This window comes from Colias croceus, chromosome 1 (assembly GCF_905220415.1).
Source record: "Colias croceus chromosome 1, ilColCroc2.1".
Taxonomy (NCBI): domain Eukaryota; kingdom Metazoa; phylum Arthropoda; class Insecta; order Lepidoptera; family Pieridae; genus Colias; species Colias croceus.
Window position 1 is genome coordinate 14,414,377 of NC_059537.1, and position 20,351 is coordinate 14,434,727.

The 20,351-nt window shown below is 32.0% G+C and overlaps 1 protein-coding gene across 1 annotated transcript in view; it reads right to left on the reverse strand.

Moving 5' to 3' along the window:
- The window catches only part of LOC123693864, a 106,593-nt gene extending 92,579 nt beyond the window's left edge, over positions 1 to 14,014 (reverse strand). Inside the window, exons 1-2 of the mRNA XM_045639126.1 lie at positions 13,892 to 14,014; positions 4,319 to 4,352 (exon numbers count right to left, since the gene is read on the reverse strand). The gene's annotated coding sequence lies outside the window, so the exon portion shown is untranslated. The remainder of the gene's footprint in view (positions 1 to 4,318; positions 4,353 to 13,891) is intronic.
- Between the last annotated feature and the right edge of the window lie 6,337 nt (positions 14,015 to 20,351).

A 20,351-nucleotide genomic window follows, 5' to 3' on the forward strand; every position in this document is an offset into this window, starting at 1 on the left:
TATATGTCGGCGTTTAAGCCCGCTGCGTTTATCTACCTCGTCTATCGGCAGCTTAAAAAAGCCTCGGAAATGGGCCAGCATTCCGCGGCCCATTAACCGTGGTGTTACCAGCTAGTGTTATAGTATTTAACTTTTTATTGCCAGATGATATCAAATTCTTGTGACTGCAACACTGCTCATTTTTGTTGGCTTTGTCGGCGCGGTATTTTAATAGTAAAAAGTGACTTTTAATATTGCTAGTTTATTTGCAATCTGTGGCGTTTTCTTATATATTATTTTTTTATCTCCCAGTGTTATATTTGATTTCAGATAAAAAATCTTTATAATCATGTAGGTATGCAATATAGATAGATATGTAACAGGTATTGATTAAACGTATAAGTATACTAGATTCCCGCCCGCGGCTTCGCCCGCGTTTGCAAAGGAAAACCCGCATAGTTCCCGTTCCCGTGGGATTTCCGGGATAAAAACTATCCTATGTGTTAATCCAAGTTACCCTCTATATGTGTGCTAAATTTCATTGTAATCGGTTCAGTAGTTTTTACGTGAAAGAGTAACAAACATCCATACATCCATACTTACAAACTTTCGCCTTTATAATAGATTAGATTAGATTAATGAAAATTTATAGTATTTTTTCAAGCAAAAACACAACATACTTTAATACTACGAGAATTCAAAATTATCTTCTTTTCTTGGTTGTCCTCCAGCAGAAATCGAACCCGTTAGTTCTACGCTGATGCGTACCTACACTATGTACATATACCCAGGTACATAAACAAACATTACAAACGTGTAAAATGACCTACAATTTTCTGTTTCTTCGTGAAATTCTTCTATACATAATCATAAATAAACACTTTCTCCTAAACATATGTTATGTTCGAATTTTTTAGAACCAGTTTCGATTATTGACAGCTATTTTATAATATTGCCAGATGCTAATTATAATTTATAAGTATAAAGATTATAGTTTACGTAATAATACTGACGGACCTATACATATTGCATAAGCATCTAGTATAAGAAGAGATTTCATGTTTGTCTGTCTTTTTGAACAAAATTCATCAATAACACTGGTCAACAATGATTTTGTTGCCCTGGATGTGAAAGTGGTTTCGAATAATTTAATGCATTTTATATATAGAACTATTAATGGTTTTGGTAGATTGGCTCTAGTTTTTTTTTATCCTAATTTTCTTACTAGACTCTAAAACGCAGCATGAAATAGAAGGTATATTTGTTTTACATCATTTATTTATTACAAAGTTTTACTTATTGTTTTGTTTTAGTATTTAATTAATTCAAATGGATATAAAAATAGAGAAAAATCATTAAAACTTATGAAATAGTACAAGGAAATAGATTTTATAAGCTTCTCTTCTTAGTTAATTTTTGGACAATAGTTTTCTTATGGACCATCAGTAATCTGCCATCATGTGACGATCCCATATACCCTGATACCATTATTCCATAATTTTTACTTCTTTTTCGATGTGTTCTTCCTGTTTCTCACAGAAATTCCGCAGATTTACTGGATATCTATCCAGGAGACTGTGGGCAAAGTGTAGCTTTATGCTCGTATTTGCTCATAAAATAATGAAGTTTTTTAAACAACTGTTGTGCCATTTCTTTATAATTTGGTGTTTTAAATTAATCTTAAATTAATTAATACTATATCTCTCCATTATTTACATTCAGCATCAGTTATTAAATTTTGTTAAATTTTCATTTTTTATCAATAATTGTCGACACGCCCGGCGCGCCCGTCCTGTAGGGCCATCGTGTATTCTTCTTATACTTCTAGATTCCCTCAAAGGCCTAAATTTTCATATTTATTAATTATTCCTAATGAATTTGCTTTGTCTAATTCTATTAATAAAAACATCAAGGGAATTTCGTATACCTATCCACTTTGCTGACCAAGTGCTACTGGGTTTCTTTAACTCAATACAAACCGAACATTGTTGTTCATAAAAATGTTTTTTTACAGAAACCATTTATTATTCTGATATTCTACAGTCAGTTTTATAGAATAGGGTTATGTCTGAGCGAATAAATGTGCAGAAAACGTAAAAATAAACACTTGTTAGTAACCCGTACTCTGAAGGGCCGTAAGAAATTTTTATATATGAAAATCCAAATTAAAAAAAAACTAGAGCCAATTAAATAATTTTAATGATTACATTCACAAACTGGGTACTTGAAATATATAAATCTGTAGAAATATCCAGGGCAACAAAAAAAAATTGTTTTTTTGTTGAGCTGTGTAATATTCGCAACACAAGATACTTCAGCGCATAAACTATCACTATACGCAAGATCAATAACGCCGTTTCAATACAATTTTCTCGTATTTAATTAAATTGAATGACAATAAATGTTACTCAAGTGAAATTTTCTAAATCAGTTATCAGATATTCAAATGTACTGGAGATTTTAGTATCCATAGTTTAATAGCATCATACACAAACAACTCATAACTATATCTTCTCCACATAGTTGCATAGAAAGTACAATCAAACGATGGCAAAGCTCATCGCTTCCTGAGAGGATCGTAAGGTCAATCAAGAGAGTGGTCACACAATACAAGTGAGTGAAAGTGATAATTATTGTTAAACAATGACAAACGAACCGGTTGACGGACTAGAAAGTCATTTATTGATATAACGTTACATAATGTTATTCAATCCGCGACAAGTTGATGTGACAGATCATTTGTGGGTTGTTATCCCACTAAAATGTGTCTAGTAGTTATTGTGTACTAGATAGGTAATAATGTAGGCGAAAGATAGTAACGCGAAAATAGTTAGGTATATAGAAAAGGCATTCGAATACAATGAAATTAGTTGGTTTGGAATAGGTACGGGACAAGAAGTTAACAAATGATGAAGAGAAGTGAATAATGTTGGTCCTGAAAATATTTTTCGCTTCTCTCGCTTCAGATTTTATAATGAGACATAGGTAAGCCTTGTCCTAGAAGAATGTGAGATCTAAATGGATTGAAAGAAGAAATGGATGAAATTGCAAGAAGCTTCAAAAAAATTGTATGTAGAAATAAATTAGTACTAATTGTAAAATCTTGTACACAGTCGCGGTCGCGAGTATCCGACTATTATATAAACTTGAGTATCTACGACAAATACCAGAACCTATAACAAGTAAATACTAAGCATATACATACAGGAAATATCAGATATAATACTCAAAAATGTGCACCAGTAATTAATAATTACCAATTCATAAATTAAGAATCAACACGTAATTCATTACATAATGTGTTATGTGTCTCATATTTTATAATTACGCTGAGATCAAATCACTTTTAATCCGATTATGATGTTTGTCTTAAACTCTCATATTAATAAACTAGCTGTGCTCGACGGTTTCACCCGCATTGCTAAGCTCTTGTTGGTCTTAGCGCAGCGTGATGATATATAGCCTTATGATAGGATAGGATTAAAAGCCTATAGCCTTCCTCAATAAATGGGCTATCTAACACCGAAAGAATTTATCAAATCGCACCAGTAGTTCCTGAGATTAGCGCGTTCAAACAAACAAATAAACTCTTCATCTTTATAATATTAGTATAGATACGAGAAAATACTGTTATTTGTTTCCGCATCTCAATGCACAGAATCAGGGAACCTAAAGCCTAACCAAACACTTAAACCTATTTATTATTCCACAATCGTTCACACTAAATCTATGGGACTAGATTATCTAACTGATTACCGTGAAGTGATATCCCGTGGGCGGATGGACTATCTGTCTAAAACCCTAATTGGTTGTACCTGTCCATTTGGTAACTAATAGCTATTGTTGGGCGCTAATATTCAGGAAAACCTTTTGTATTTTCATCGTTATTAATTAGTTTTACATCTACACAAATGCAAGCAGTAATCTATCGAAAAAAAGACACCCACAAAAAAGACATGTCTCCAAATTTCCTGATAAGAGGTTGTTGTTTTCCTAATGCTAGATCATTTAAGTAAATGCATGATCAATGGCGCAACTATAATGTTGATGGTATCAAATTCATACTGGCCGTTCGTTATTATTGTGAGAAGACTATTTATATTGAGATTACATTTGCAAAACCAAATATTTTCTTTTCTAACCTACACTAGTAACAAATTATATCTATCATTCAATTGCTATAAAAATGAAGCCTTGAACCATTTGGTCTTATCTCGTTTTATGTATTTTATGACTTTGTTTGTTTGTCAGACGCAATATATCAAATGTGTCTTGTCCTAGGCTTAAAAGAAGGCAAACTTGCTCTTGGCTAAAATATAGTATTCATCGCATTACTTACAATGATAATGATTCCACAATATCTGCACTTCGATCTGCAAAAAAACAAAGCTGATTTAAATCCAATTTCTCACAAACAAAAGACATTATAATAGTAAATTAACCAAATACATAGTACATCATAATAATATAAATATGTAAACTAAAAATTTGTTGTTGCAAAATGACTCAAGCTTTAGGATGCACTTTATAAACTGGACATTAAGAAACATGATACTTTTCAACCTAGTAAAACAGGTTGGGCGCCTCACAATGAAGACGAATAAAACATCATCTCAATCCAAATCCATCAACAGCAAAACTTAATAAACATTCCAAACTAATATACTTCACAGATCTCTTCCGCAATCAATCTAATATACGTACTCGAAAATCTTCCGCGACCATCTCTTTCGTAACAGTACAATCCAACAAGTGTACTATGGTGCATGAACACATGATCCGATCGGAATTCAATGAGTCGAGGAGAATCGGCTGATAACTAGTTGTTACGAAAACCTGTGAATTGCTCGTGTGGTCCAAGGTAACGCCGGGGGAGAATTTGATCTGTGTATGGTGTAAGGTATGAGCTTTGAAAAGCTACTTAATTAAACACAATACCAGCAAAAGTCGAGATTCTAGATACGGTTCTTATGAATGTAGAATATTTTTGAAAGGACTGTCCAATGTTCATATTTTCTAAAAAATATAGCTGATCTGACGAATCGAAAACCACATACCTACAATTAATTTAATAAATATGTTACCGTAGAAAACATGGATATTACACAATCTCAGGGAACAAACTAATGCCAGAACCTTGTTTTTCTATAGGATCGTTCGCATTTATAACTGAACCTGAACCTCAATCCAATGTGACAAATTAATGTATGAATTCAAATAAAGATTTTATTTATTTATTTATAACTTTATAAGCAGAAAATTATATGATGGGATTTTAGGTCTTGTACGATAAAGTAAAGAATGAAACAACATTCAAGCATTCAGACTTAATGGCTTCGCTGTTGCTTGCACTTCTGATTGTGGTTATTATCAGGTTTTTATGATAGGATAGGATTAAAAGTTTTTGGAGCATATTAAAAATGTCACCAAATATGATATTCTGAACTAATCTCTCCGCTACCGCTTGTACGTGGACCGTGGGTTACGCAACAAGCAGCACGCGATCATTACGGCTCGTACTGTATCGCTCACTTTACCTTAACTGTTATAACAATCCGATATTTCGGTACATTGTCCTTCCACGCGAATTTACTTGTGTTCAATGGTTTGCTGAATTAACGAACTCTTCTATTGTGTTCATATAAATGTTTTGGAGGTTTAATCAAGTTGCGGATTTTGTAAACGAAATTTATCAGAAAAATATTTTTTTATTAATGAAAGAAATAACGCTTCCTACTAACACCAAATAAAAAAAAAGTGGTCAAATATATTTTCTGTCCCATAATATGATGTTTCTTTCGAATATAAAAGTTCAACTCTAGAGCGCCTACAGATCCACCTTTTATATTATCATTTTTTTAGATCAGAGTTTTAATTTTAGTGACACTACATATCAAAATGAGAAGCATTTTACGTTTCTCGTCTCTTTTGCAATCCCTAGTCTACGTATTTGTATTGTCGACTAATAAGGCCCTATTACTTCAATAAAAAACATCTCCTAATTACTCGGATTGTCTCCGGACAGAGGCTGTGAGGCAGGGCCAGAGGCTGTGAGAAACGGACACAATGGGGAATCCTCACAATGCTTGGACGATATATTTTTCAAATTCAAATTGTGCAATGCTATTAGAGGCTTTGAATTCAGACTCCATTCACACATGGATTTTAATTACAAACAAAGCGTTTTCAAGTTTATGAGATTTTCGCAAAGTTATCCCTTATCGACATTTATTTTTGTAATGAATGCCAATCGCCGCGCCTAAATTATCTGGAATACTGTTTCTCAGGAATTATGATAAACCGACTTTGAACGATGATTTTTTGCCCATCACAAACAAACTTGCATAATATTTCATATTTTTAAATCGACAATTATGTCGACAATTATCGACAAGTATGTATGATTTAAAAATATGAAATTTGAAGCAGTCAATTTTAATTAATATTTTTGGCAGGTAATTAACTCACTATTTGATTGGCATAGTATACGAAAACAAAACAACTGATTGCATATTTGCTTTTACAATAAACACCTACGCGTTTGAAGCCTTGATTCTGACAAACATTTAAAGGTCAAGGGAAGTTTCAATGAGTCTTATATCTTACATAATATAGAAATCGTGGAACTGTTAAATAATTTCACTTTGAATTATTTTTACTCATCGACTCGTCTCTTTCTCAAACTCCTCTTTTTCGAACTCGTTTTAATCATTATTTAATTTTTACTTATTTCATAAGCGAAATGCACTATGACGCTAGAATAAGTATCCATGTATCCTTTTGGTTATAAGTGATATCTCTTATATATTAATAGGTCGTAAATATATATTTTCTATATAAAATCTAGATTCACTATTCTTATCAAGTTATCGTGAGTATTAAATACTATTTATAGGCGATAAAAATTGCCAACAAAGATTTACCATTGTTTCCAAGTAAGCAATTATACTTCTTGAAGAATTACATATTTTATAGAATGAGTAACACATTGTAGCCTTGAATATTTATAAAACTTGGGAATTGCATAACTAGAGGCTTAGCAAATTAAGAAAATACATAAAAGTATACAATATCTGCTTCATTATAGAATCGGCTTGAATTGGGATAAAATATCTTGTTTGCTAATGTATGTTATTGATAATCATAAATTGTGAGCTAAATTACTAGATTCAGGTGTTTTTATTTGAGAACACAGATTCAAATGCTTATTTACAAATACAGCACATTTTTGAAGTGAAACTTCTTTATCGGAGTTGGAAAAAAATTTAGTGTAACATTTTTTCGTTACGCGTGACATTTTTCCGTTACGCGCCATCTTTTTCTTATTTTTAATTATTTTTTGAAAAATAATTTCATAAAGAAGTTTCACTTCTTACGTGTGTACACTAGACGCACACATTTTTTTTTATAGTCTTGAAGGTCTTATCAAAAAATAGACCAGACCGAGGAACAAAACATGGACCTTACTCGTATGTGAAGAAAATCACAGTGGAAAGTTCAACACAGACAGTTCCATTAAAGCAACCAAAATATTTAATAAACGAAAAAAAATAAATAAATAAATAAATATTTAATTTATTTATTTTATTTTAATGTTGCTTAAGGCTTAAGCCGTCATAAATGCGCAGCACACATTTTCAAAAGATACAATTTAACAGGTACATCAATATCTTCGCACAAACCTCAATAATTAGGTTAAACGCACGTTTCTCGACAATTTATTGCAAAATAAAACAAATGACATATACCTACTGTATGTGCTTGTTATGTGTCGACATCGGACGTGACGGTATGGGAATTAACTTGTGTTCAATATTTGTTTGGCCAATGTCACACGTAGTTATCATCGTATTTGTGCATATAAATAAATAGGAGTGTTAATTTTGCGTTATATAATACAAAATACACTGGGTAGACTTTATTCAATCAGACGAATAGGTAAATAATAAAGGATTGAAACGAAAACGTTTATTCCCTCGGTTTTTCGCCTTCTTTGCGACTTCATAATTCATATATCTCACGGCTTATCTTCGGTTGTAACAAAATGTTTCATATCTACATTACTAAGATTATTCAGATTTATATTAAAATCTTATAATGAAAATGTGAAGGTTCATAAACACGTTTGAATGTTCGGATGTCTGTGTGTCAATAACACCTAAACGGCTTAACTGATCGCAATTCGTCATACAATTAGACCATGACACTTTTTATACAAGTACGCTTTACGCCGGCCAATGTTTATGAAGAGTGAAGACACTGTTAAATTTTGTTTTATTACAATTGTCTGTTTCAACAAGAATCAAATAATAACTCTCAGATAAGAAGGTTTTCGCAGGATCCAGGACAAACGTGCTTAAAATCGATTCATATCATACTTTTGAGATACGATGAAAAATACATGTACAAAAATATTTTACTTATTTCATTTACCTTATGCGTTATAAGTACAGTGTTTACTTCGGGAAATAAACAACGAATTAGATATCTGATGACCAACAGAAGGTTTCTGAGTAATTACTTTAGCGATGATTGCAGTTAATTTCGCGTCAACAGTGTCAAAAGTTACAACGGCACAAGATGCCAACTGTCCAACGTGTCGATGACCTCGAAGAGTAATTTCTGATCAATTTGACCAACTGTATTATTATTGGTTACTATTTGATACTGATCTGCAATGATAGTACATTCCCAGCAAAGGGCTCTTTTAGATGAGAATGTGTAAGAGGTAGGTATGTGTCGTTTTGGTGTAGGTACATAGTAGTTTCTGCTTATTTCTTTAGCAACATACAGAGTATAGTACGTCGATATTTCTTGGCTATCGTTTAAATAGAAGCAATCGTATCGAACATAATCCGTTCTTATTAGAACAAGTTTCGGATATATTGTCTTCAAGACTTTTATTTTGAATATGTTTAGTTTCATAAGATTTTCAACACTGTGTCTGGGATAATTAATATTAACTTATCAATTAAGATTCAAGGATATCTCTTCTTATTCCAGATTATATCTACACACCATAACCATATAAAAGTACCTTCATTACAAGTTGTAAGAGCCATTTCACACGAGCTGACGCAACACCCGTGTGAACAGCTCTTTTGTTCGATAAGGTTTTTTATTTTGCTTAGTCTAGATTATTTTGTAACGTTTCATTTCATGTCATTTAATACATTGCTTGCATGTTTAGTTGGTGACGAAATGAAATCCACTTTAAATCTGAATGTCGCTTTAAACCGAGTTGCTATTGCTAAGCGGTAACCCATCCGAAGACTGAACACAGCTGGCGTTGCTTAACTCGCAATATGATTATCGACCAGTGAATGAACATATAAATAATAGAGCCACATGATAACTCAGCCCCCGTAATCACAGACACAATAGAAAATCTATTGTGTCGTGGCCCGATCGGGCCGCTCGGGGCGCAATGGATTAAAGATAAAATTAAAAGTAACACAAAAAATGAATATTGTTTGTTACATAACCGAATTATGCTAATTTGTATGATATACTACACGCATGTAAGTATAATAATATGTGTATGGTAGGTTGTTGCGTCACCAAGTAACTAGCTATTGACTAATATTACGTCGACAAAGCTATTAGGTTTCCTTAGTTTCATAGTTTGCGAGTAAAAGTTGTACCTAAGCCTGTATCTAGGCCTACGTATTTAATTGTCTGTGAAATTAACTTTTTAGTGACAGCAAGATTCAATATAAACCTTTGCTTTCTTCAGTTATTATATCAGTAGGTAAAAAAGTAATGCAGTAATAACGGTATGCAGGAATACCTAATAGAAAAACTAACGCAATAAAATTTAAGTAGGTACGGATATTTTGTCTGTTTGCTTGTATCTTTTTTTATATTCCTGTAAAATGTTTCAATTGAATAAATAATGAATTATTTATAACATTATGAATTATATTCCACGCTTTATTAACAGCAGTTAGAGGATATAAATTATTATGCATTAATGCAACCTTTTATGCGTAAACTAATATTTGACCGAATAACTCAATGGTGTGAAAAATTGCATTTTCTCAATGGTAACATAGTATAAAGAGAGCCGGTAAGTAACTTTAAAATTTAATTGACTGCATTCTTGTTTTGTCTTGATGGAATGAGAGAAACGAACCTTTTGCGAATTTCTTCTTCTTCCATTTTCTTTCTATTTTTATAAATATGTACATAATTATTGAGTAAAGTAGTTTTATAATAATCAAGAAAAAATGCTGAGCTACCTTTCTATGACATTTTCTATGAGCTCAATACAAAACTAAGCAAAGCATAGACCTAGTTCTGATTACAAATTCATAATGGGGCAGAATTGGATCAATTCGAAATGAATACAAACGTTGTGTAGTCTGTGCTAATACCGTTGACAGATACCGCAACATATAAATTAAAAAGAATGTATTCTGAATTTCTGTATAAGATTTTGTAATTTTAAATTTAGTTCTATATACGAAATTATTTCTTCAAATTAAGAAGAATTAGGTAAAGAAATACGTAAATGAGAGGTAACTATTTCTATGACATCAAAAAAGGATAAACTGTAATCGGACCCGAGAATGATGTCTCATTAATTACTAATTACTTACTTACCGACCAAAAAAATAAATAACAGATAAACATAAATATTGTAAGTTGTAAACAGCTTAGAAAGTAATTTGACGGAACGACGCGGACGCTCGAGCTCTAACACTCTACAGAAATACGTTTTTATCGTAAAATTAATATTGTGGACGGCCATTACGCGTCTTAGAATTTATTTATATTAACATTTTATTATTTAATTGCTTTCAGAAATATTATTTTCGTTCTAATCGTCAGTAGCATTGATATTTCAACTATAAAATTATATTTAGAAGCACGTTGATATGTCAATTTTTACTGCTATTATAGCCTTATGCATTTTTGTTTAGATCCTGTGCTTATATTATTAAAAATTAAAATACATACTATATTTTACTATGATTGTACTTTTAATATACCTAATAAACATAATGAAACTTAACAATACATAAATGCTTTATCTCGAACATCGCGGCCTTAATAATCTTAAAAAATCAAACCACTCCTATTCAAAGATAAAAGATTTATAACATGTAATAATATGTCAATAAAAACACAAAAATTTCCCCATCACTAAATTGTATGCAAATCCACGTTCTCACAAACACCCGACACCGGAATAGAGCATTTCCTAGCTTTCCTGTGCTCATCACCATTCAGAGCAAGTGGCGGTTAAAAAGCGCGCGAATTTGCGTACAATGCGACCCACTTCAGCAGTTCCGCGTTGAGACGATCTGGGTGTGGCTTTAGTTTTACCTTCCGCTAACATCGGCTAGCTGCATGTGCATTAATATAGGGGTAAGATTTTGTAGATTTGTATTGAATAAACACAATATAGATATCTTATATCTATAAACTATACTATCAAACGTGATATCAGCTTAAAGAACACTTTAATTAAAGTATGGTTAAAAATTAAAACCTTATATTTTTATGAATAAGCCCGTAGTGTAAACAGTAAATCCCTACCGATTTTTTTTTTTAATTTTCCCAAGTGGATTGGCTGCTTTGTTAGTCTTTACTCCGGAACGGGTCCACTACGTATTATCATAGTAAGTAGGTACCTATATTTAGTAAACTGTGGTATTACCACTTTTTCGTCGTTCCATATCATTTATTAACAGACACAAGATTATTCGATCGAATTTTTAAGTTAAATAGGTATGTAGGTACATTTAAAATACAAAAAAATATTTTTGATATTGGGTAAAAAAAAGTGTAAAATCATAACTACTACCTACGTGTAATTTTTTAAACCGATCATGTACTGAGAAAAAATCAATTTTTTCTCAATACAAGTTGCTAACCAACATCTTATAAGCAAACTTATTTAAATTACAGCAATGATATAAGGCCAATATTACGAAACGTTGTCATTGATCGTACATATATTACAAATCTGTGGTCGTTGATACTTGATCTTTGTCAATTTCATATATGAATCTGACGTTCAAAACGTAGGAGAAAAATCACACTCACAGACGATATAATGAACTAGTTTATATTTTACTTAAACCTTCCAAATAATTGCGTATTTTAAAGGAGTAAGCATTGGTATGCATATGCTTACTACCTAGCAGAAGTCTCGATTTGATTTATACTACTTATTTAGTAATAAGTAACTCGTATTAATGTTAAGTTTATATCAGTATAATGCAAAGTACAAACGTACTTTATATTATAATTTTCCAAGTATCAAATTCGTTCGTTTGTAGCAAGCAGATGCGCCACAAACGCGGTCGACGACACCTGACACCGCGGATCGAGGGTAATCGCCAATAAATGCTTTAATCTTCATTTGTGTCGATACGTCACTGCATTGATCGTAATTAAACGCGCATTAGTATCTAAATGGACTGTTTTGATACTTGCGGAAACTACTAGTTAGGAAGTAGACGTTTGAGATCGGGAATTATGTACCTATGTAGGCTTATTAGATAGGGTGAATTAAGGCAAAACTAAGGCCATTATTAAAAAAATAAGGCAAGTAATTAGGTATGTAGGCAATCTACAAATTGAATTATAAAAACAATTTTTGAACAGTTTAAAACATAGTTATAGCACGCACTCACTGATAAATTATTAAATAATTCCTACTTAGGGTGGCTTAGGTATTTAATTCGTAGAGACTTATTGGACGTAGGTATGTACCTAGTAGTGTTTTTCAAATGTTTCTCATCTAATTTATAAGTACATTAATTGGATTTAACTTCGGATTAATTATTACAAGGTCATAAAAGAAGTGATTAAGAAAATGGTTTTACACGAACTTAATTCGATTTTGACGACCAAACGTGATCTAAATAGGTACTTAATAGGTAGGTAGGCATAGACAATAAGACAGGTATGTGCCTTTGTGTTGTTTAGATAGGTATAAGATTATATACCTTTGAAGGTAAAATACCTATACTATTAAAATATATTAAGGTAAAAATAGGGTAGGTAGGTACCTACCTATGATATAAAATTGTAAAAATGAGTTTAGAATGGGGTGAAACAACAGTAAGGCTGTCTTCATCCAATACCTACCTACGTTTCACGTTTTCTGTGTTTCACGTCATAATTCCGCACCTTTTCACTCATCTTTGGGATAGGAAACGGCGGGAAACTTGACTATTCACATGTGACGTGTTTTAATAAAATTAAAATAATATAACACCTAGTAGGTATGTGTCGTGGCCATATCGTAGATTTGCTCATTTCATGAAATGGTCGATCATTTCATGTCATTTCGTATTAGATATACCTACCTATATACCTACCATACTAAGAAAAACCTACCTACCTACAATATGCCTACATCCGTATGGAGCATTTTAATTTAAAATTTATTTTGAAGATGTTCTATCTATAATAGAGGAATTTAAAATGATTGCTAAACTTTCTATGATATTCTAGAAATGTTCATATAACACATACGTAGGCCATTAAGCAAATGTTTATTATTTCATAAGATATGTTTTGGACATTGGATATTCACTTAAACATTCAGGTAAATGTCATTAATTAACTATAATTATGTAGGTATCGTATTAATCATAATAATATGACGAAGTCATACACCCTCCAAAATTAATTTCGAAATAAACCTTCGCATTTACCAACATACCTAATTAACCACCAAGAATTTATATGAAAATGATTATTTCTAAACTTACATGGTAACAAATTAAACTTAACCTAAATAAGAGTATCTAATTGTTGCAAATACCAAAGTGAGAGTACGATCATAAACTCAACGAGACTAAGCAAAAGCAATAGCAAAATAAATAATAAATTCGACCAATTAATATGGGCGCTGCTGTGCATAATGAAATAGAAATTTACAGATATTTACCTGTAGTCTGTGGTAGAACGATTTGAAATTTGAAATTCGAACACTGCACACGCAACAATACACAACACACGCGAGTGCGAGACGTCCTCTCGCAGTTACACGTCAGCCCGTTATGCGCGGCGCGAGCGCAGTGTGGAAAGTGGCCCGTGGCCGGCCGCGGCGTGCACTGCAAAGAATATGCACCATGTAGATACGATAGTTTAACTTAAATGTTATGATAAAAGTGTATTTTTCGTTATCATGGAAACTTGTATGAACTTACGCTTATGTTGTAAAGATTTGTAAATTGTTTCGGAAAAAGTACGAATTCTATTAATTTTATGTTATTACAGTGATATAGAATTATTATTTTTTGGAAACAAAAAGTATCAAAGGATAAAATCCTTACAAATACAAAATAATATAATCAGTAGATACCTATAACAAAAGACTAATTTAGATAAATGAATGCCGTAAATATACCTCATATTTTAATGAGACTTTCATATAATATATGTAAACCGGATCATAAATTACCAAAATACATAAGGTATTAAACGTAACGTCTGTTAAATTAATCTATGGCATGTGCATGTTATCAATGAAGATGGGATGATAGCCCGCCGAGGGAAAGTGACGACCTCCGGACGGGGTAGGTTATGGTCGCAAATCTACATTTATTGGCTTATTTACATAAACATACAATTTAAATAAAATTAATGGCTGTGAGAAATAAGCAATATTTTAATAATTTGAATATATTTTACCTAAAAACTAATAAATATTCATTTTAATGCATTCTGTTTGGTGAACGATTTTTCATTTTCGTTTATTTATTTAAGAAATTCGTAGGTATCTATGCAATTGTAGCGCGAAATCTTGTTCAACATAATTCGTTCCTTTCGTAGTTCATGGCTGTTATAAGTCTCATGGAAAATTGGATGACTTATTAAAATGGGGTCAGCAGAACCAGTATCTTTTTAATTATATTATAGATAATACTTAATACATATGTATTATACATACTGTAGAATTCATAGCATGCGATTTGGTAATTATCGATAATCAATAAATTGGTAGAACTTATCGATATTGGAGGAAAATGCTAATTAGTTGAAGATATTAAATATTTAATGTTTAATATAAACCTACGTACCTACGTTTATTAAAATTAAGAACGTTGGCTTGAAGTTTGTTTGAACTTTGATTTTTGAAGATAATGGGCCGGCTACAGAAAATCTGTCTAATAGGCTATTTATCACGGATAACATGATGGATTCTATCTTCTTGGTTTCTATATTATGTTCCTGTGTAGGTATTCCGTATTACTAGTACCTAATTATAGTGTAATATTTTATATTAATATCAATCTATAAATCTATAACCTGTACCTAGGTATAATAATTAGGTATATAGTATTGTGTATAAGTAGATTTTTTACAACAACGGAATACCAACCATTGTAAATAATATGTAGGTATTGCTAGACAATTAGGTAGTTCTAGTTAAAAATTCCAATCACGTTTGCCTAGAATAACATAATATTCTTGAGGTATTTTTCGATTTATACTCATTTGTATGTAGGGGACCATCCATAAAGTACGTCACACGTAAAGGGGGGGGGGGGGGGGGGGAGGGGGTCGACAAAGTGTGACATGGTGTGACAAGGGGTGGGAGGGGTCCTAAGTTTCGTGACATCACATTTCAAAATCTAGAGGTACTAATCGCGTAATTTTAAATATTAATTAAACTAAAAAATATGTCCAACTCTATCTTTAGGGCAATACGGTTTAAATTGTTTTGTTGATATTGGTATGTTACTGTTTATTTAGTGTGTATCATGTACTTTTCGAGATCCGTATCCAAAAGGATAATTTCAGAATTCAAAAATTTATTTTCGCGTTCCTGAGACAGTCCATGATTTGTCCATGGACAGTCTCATAGACAGACAGACAGACGGACGGACAACGAAATGATCCTTCCGTTCGTTCCGCAGGGTTCCGTTTTTTTCTTTTGCGGTTTGGAACCCTAAATAAAGAAACTAAAGCTCTACCTTTTAACACAATTAAAGAACTTATTACAGTTCATCTCAACATGCCGCTATGTCAATTAAATTAGGGTAAACTTGCCTAATTCGTACTACTTAAGGAGAACCTCAAAAATTTTGGAAATGAACAATGATACACAGTTATTTATATTAAGTTATTATAATTTCACAAATGTTCTATTAGTATTTCAACAAAAAATAAGATAAATCTTATAAACTTCTGAGAAATAAACAATTTTCAAAAACTTAAAAAAAGTACGATTTAAGACCATTCATCTTAAATAGTACTAGTATATTCTTAAATCGTACTTTGAGATCCTATCATTGGTTTACAGTCTTAAAAATCACAATCTTAATAATCTTCTTCTCTTTTTCTTAATCTTAATGTACGTAGATTAATTCTTATTAATACAGCGGATGATCTTTGCCAAATCTTAACAGTCATCGCGGTAATAACATTTTCTTCTTTAATTTGTTCCTGCACATAGCTCATGTACCCATACTTCACAATTACTGCATTTCATCATGTTTTCTTTTACGTCTTCTTGACATATTTTGCAATACCAACTGTCATTTTCATCTTGATCTTGTTTCTTTTGCTTGTTTCCTTTTTGAGGTGTTTTCGTTCGTTCGTACCGGTACGTTTTAAGAAGTTGCTGCGAGTACGAAATAGGCACAAGTATCAAATGAATTTCAAATTTGCCGCAAAAAAAACTGTCAACGAACAAGCCGGCTTTACTATGTGAAATATATTCACAAATATACGCATAAATATATATTAAACAGTTAAACAACTTATGAACGGTATACTTGGAAGACAGTTCTTGTGAAGTATGCGAAAAAATTACTCAAAAAGTAAGAAAAAACTTACTTGTTCAGTATTTTAGTCAGGAGTAACGCAATAGGTGTTTATTTGTCACATGGCAATAAGGCCAACTATTATTGACATTTTATGCCACCAGAGGCGCTGGTAACTATTACCCAAGCGGAGATATAGACGAGGTACGATTTAGGCGCAGGTACGAATTAAGCAAGTTTACCCTAAAGTGAGAGTAAATACCTACAATATTCTCATTCTTAAACGTATTCACAGCACATCGCGGCCTTGACAGCTGCATACAAAACACCACAGACTATAATAATGACAAGCAGAAAGCGCGCGAAACGTATCCTGTCCCAGTGCGTGCGTTCGGGGAGAGAAACTGAGCTTTCCATGATCTTTCTTTACGTGACTAGAACTGTTTTAAAATGAGGAAAATAACATAAAATTACACAGAAGTGTGTAAAGGAATTTTTAAAGGAATTTATCTTTTTTAGTTAGCACTTGCTATAAATAGCTGAATTAAAAACAAAGAAACGAAGAGTCATTTTTTATGCCCATAAAAAACATAAATAATTCGGTTATTTTTTGTACCTAGATTAAGGTCAACCAACAAAAGCGGCTCTGTTCATTGCTCTGTTAAAGATTCGTAACTGCTATTGAATTATCAAGAAAATCCCTCGAAATTTTGAAGGTGCCAAGCAGGCTACAATAAAAACTGCATAACAAAAAATTGCATATTTTGGAAGTCATGATATTATTTTATTCATTAAAAAATGATTCATTCGGGTGTGTCACCACTCACTGGTCACTTTGAATAAAACGTTTTCTATATGCAAATTATACAGGTTGCAGTATAAGGTTCGTTGATATAATGTAACCAAATTTGTTGAGTTAAATAACAAAATCTTGAAAACAAGCATTTTCAAAAATGCTGTTTCGCGCATTCCATCAAATGTCATTCGGTATTGTAACTGGAGTAAATGTCCTATTTTTTTTTTTCATTTTTGAGAGCATAGGTACCTATTTTTTGTTATTATTCTTTTTAACGTCTGCTTAGTATGTACCTACCTATGGTACCTACCTACATATAAAAAATATACAAACGTACTACTTAGTATAGAAAATTGGGGATAGTTTATGTTGTGCGAAAAACCTCCGAATATAAAGGTTTTTCTTCACGCACGTCGACATACAAGTCTATAAATATTAAAATACAACTTAATCGTACGTTTTACTACAGGCTAGTTCCCACCAATTAAGATTCGCTGGATGCTAGATTATATAAGAAGTTCTTCCTACAATTAGAGTCAATAAACCTATTCACAAACAATCAAGTTTACAAGCTAAATAAAGTCATAGAAAAGATATTCACACGTCGAATATTGCGTCAGCCGTCACGTTTCCGCGGCTCTGCGCCTGCCGCCTACGCATATGTCCATGTTAACATGACAGATCTATCGTTTTGCAACATTCTTACTTACTAATAATTTGTTGAATCAAATGCATTAATTAAGTAGGTAGGTACTATCTCTATGAACTCTTTTAACTTCAAAGGAAATTCTTATGGGAATAATTATTATTTATTAATTAATGCAACAAAATAAAATTAAATCCAAATTAGTGCTTTCTAATTTTACACTAATGGTGTTAGCTTTGCGGTTTCGTCATCCGACCTCCACTTGAGGATGTTACGTAAAATTTGATGCATATAGTCACTAAAACTGGATGCATTAGCTGATTAAAACAGGTCCACCATCCTGTGCAGGCGTGATTTCTCCCAGAAAACATTTTGTAAACATTAATTTACTCGAAATATATGCAAACAAGAGCAATAAATACACATAATTGGTCTACGTTGCTGATTATTAACACGAGATATACCTATCAGATAGACTCTGAATATTAAAAATTAGACAATAGTTTAACATCTTCATTAAAATGGTAGGTAATATGATGCTTGCGATTGCGAACAGTGAATAATCTTAATCTAGATGTTGCCGCAATTCTAATTTGACTAATTTAATGATAACAAGCATTTTTTTCTCAATAATATCTAGAGTTCATATATTATCTTAGATACGTTAAACGCGTAAGTTTATATTTAAATAAATCTTCACAAATAAACTAACTATTAAGTGCTTAGTTAGTACATAAAACCGATAAACTCTTCCGCGATCATACGTTACAATTACATAATATTTAATTAATATAATTTCACGAAATCAATATTTCATTGCGATGAAAGGCAATTCGCTCGCATCTTCTTCTACACATCTCGAGCAAGCGATTTATTGGCGACTCTCCATTAGCTAGTTGTAGCCAATTTAATTAGAGGATCACACGGAAGGATGCTGTAACACGGATTATGTTAGGCTACGTTCATCTTACTCGTCTCGAGTATCTATTACCGATAATCAAACACATCCTTTTTTGGGGCTATGATTAATTAATTGATTACCTACACAACAAAAACACACCGGCCGAATTGATAACCCCTCCTTTTTTTTGAAGTCGGTTTAAAATAAAAGATAATAATATGATAGTAATAGAACAAAGATTTAAGTTGTTCTTCAGACCCATATAATTATATACACTTAAATTTCCTTAGTCTTTGTTACATATTACAGCAATGCATAGGAAAAGCATAACAGCCTAGTCTACGCTACATGATATAACTTCTTAGTATTATTGCACAATAAATAGTAGATAGCTATTTAGTCTGTGATATAACTACAATAAGACAATACCAAACGTCTGTAAATACATAACTTGACAAGTCACTGTTCTAAGTAATCGTGATAACTTAAGTATGTAACCGATTACATATAGGTATCCAATTATATGTAAATTAAACTAATTGGCAGATAATTACCGGCCAACAAACTTGCGTGTCTTCTTTTTTGTCCTTTCCCAATGATATAACAAATAAACCTTAATAACAATTGATTACTTACCTATTAAAATCTATTAAATTTAAAACAATAAACAAATAGTTACCTTGTTAATGGTATGTTATTTCAAATATACTTACGACTACCTACAACGTGTTGTTGGTTAGAGGGCACAGTCCATCAAATAAATATTTTGACATTTAATTAGGTACATAATATATTACTTAGGTATTAAATTATGATTTGGTCGTTTATGTTTTAGGAAACACGCTAACATATGCTCACTGAGTGATATCCCCTAATAATAATACTCCATTGTGTCCATTGCCTAAGAAGAAGCAGGTTTACATCGCGGAAGAGTATCTTACTGCAAACGCATTGATTCCAAATTAATTGCTCGCTAGAGCTTGGTTCGAACAAAATATTTAATTTAATAAATATTGATAGTTTTAATTGTATACTAGCTTTCGCCCCTGGTTTTGCACGTCAGTTTAGATATTAGCAAATTATATTCCAAAGCCTTGCTCGAAAATAGACAGACATGTAGACACAGTGGAGGACTTTGTTTTATGCAACGGCTTTAACTATGTTGTGATAGGATGCAGTGACTACTACATACTACAGTATGTAGTAGTCACTGCTTATAATATACATATTATAATCTTCGATAATATAATTTAAATGAATCGCAAAGTGTGTTGGTTTGGTTGAGTAGGTTTG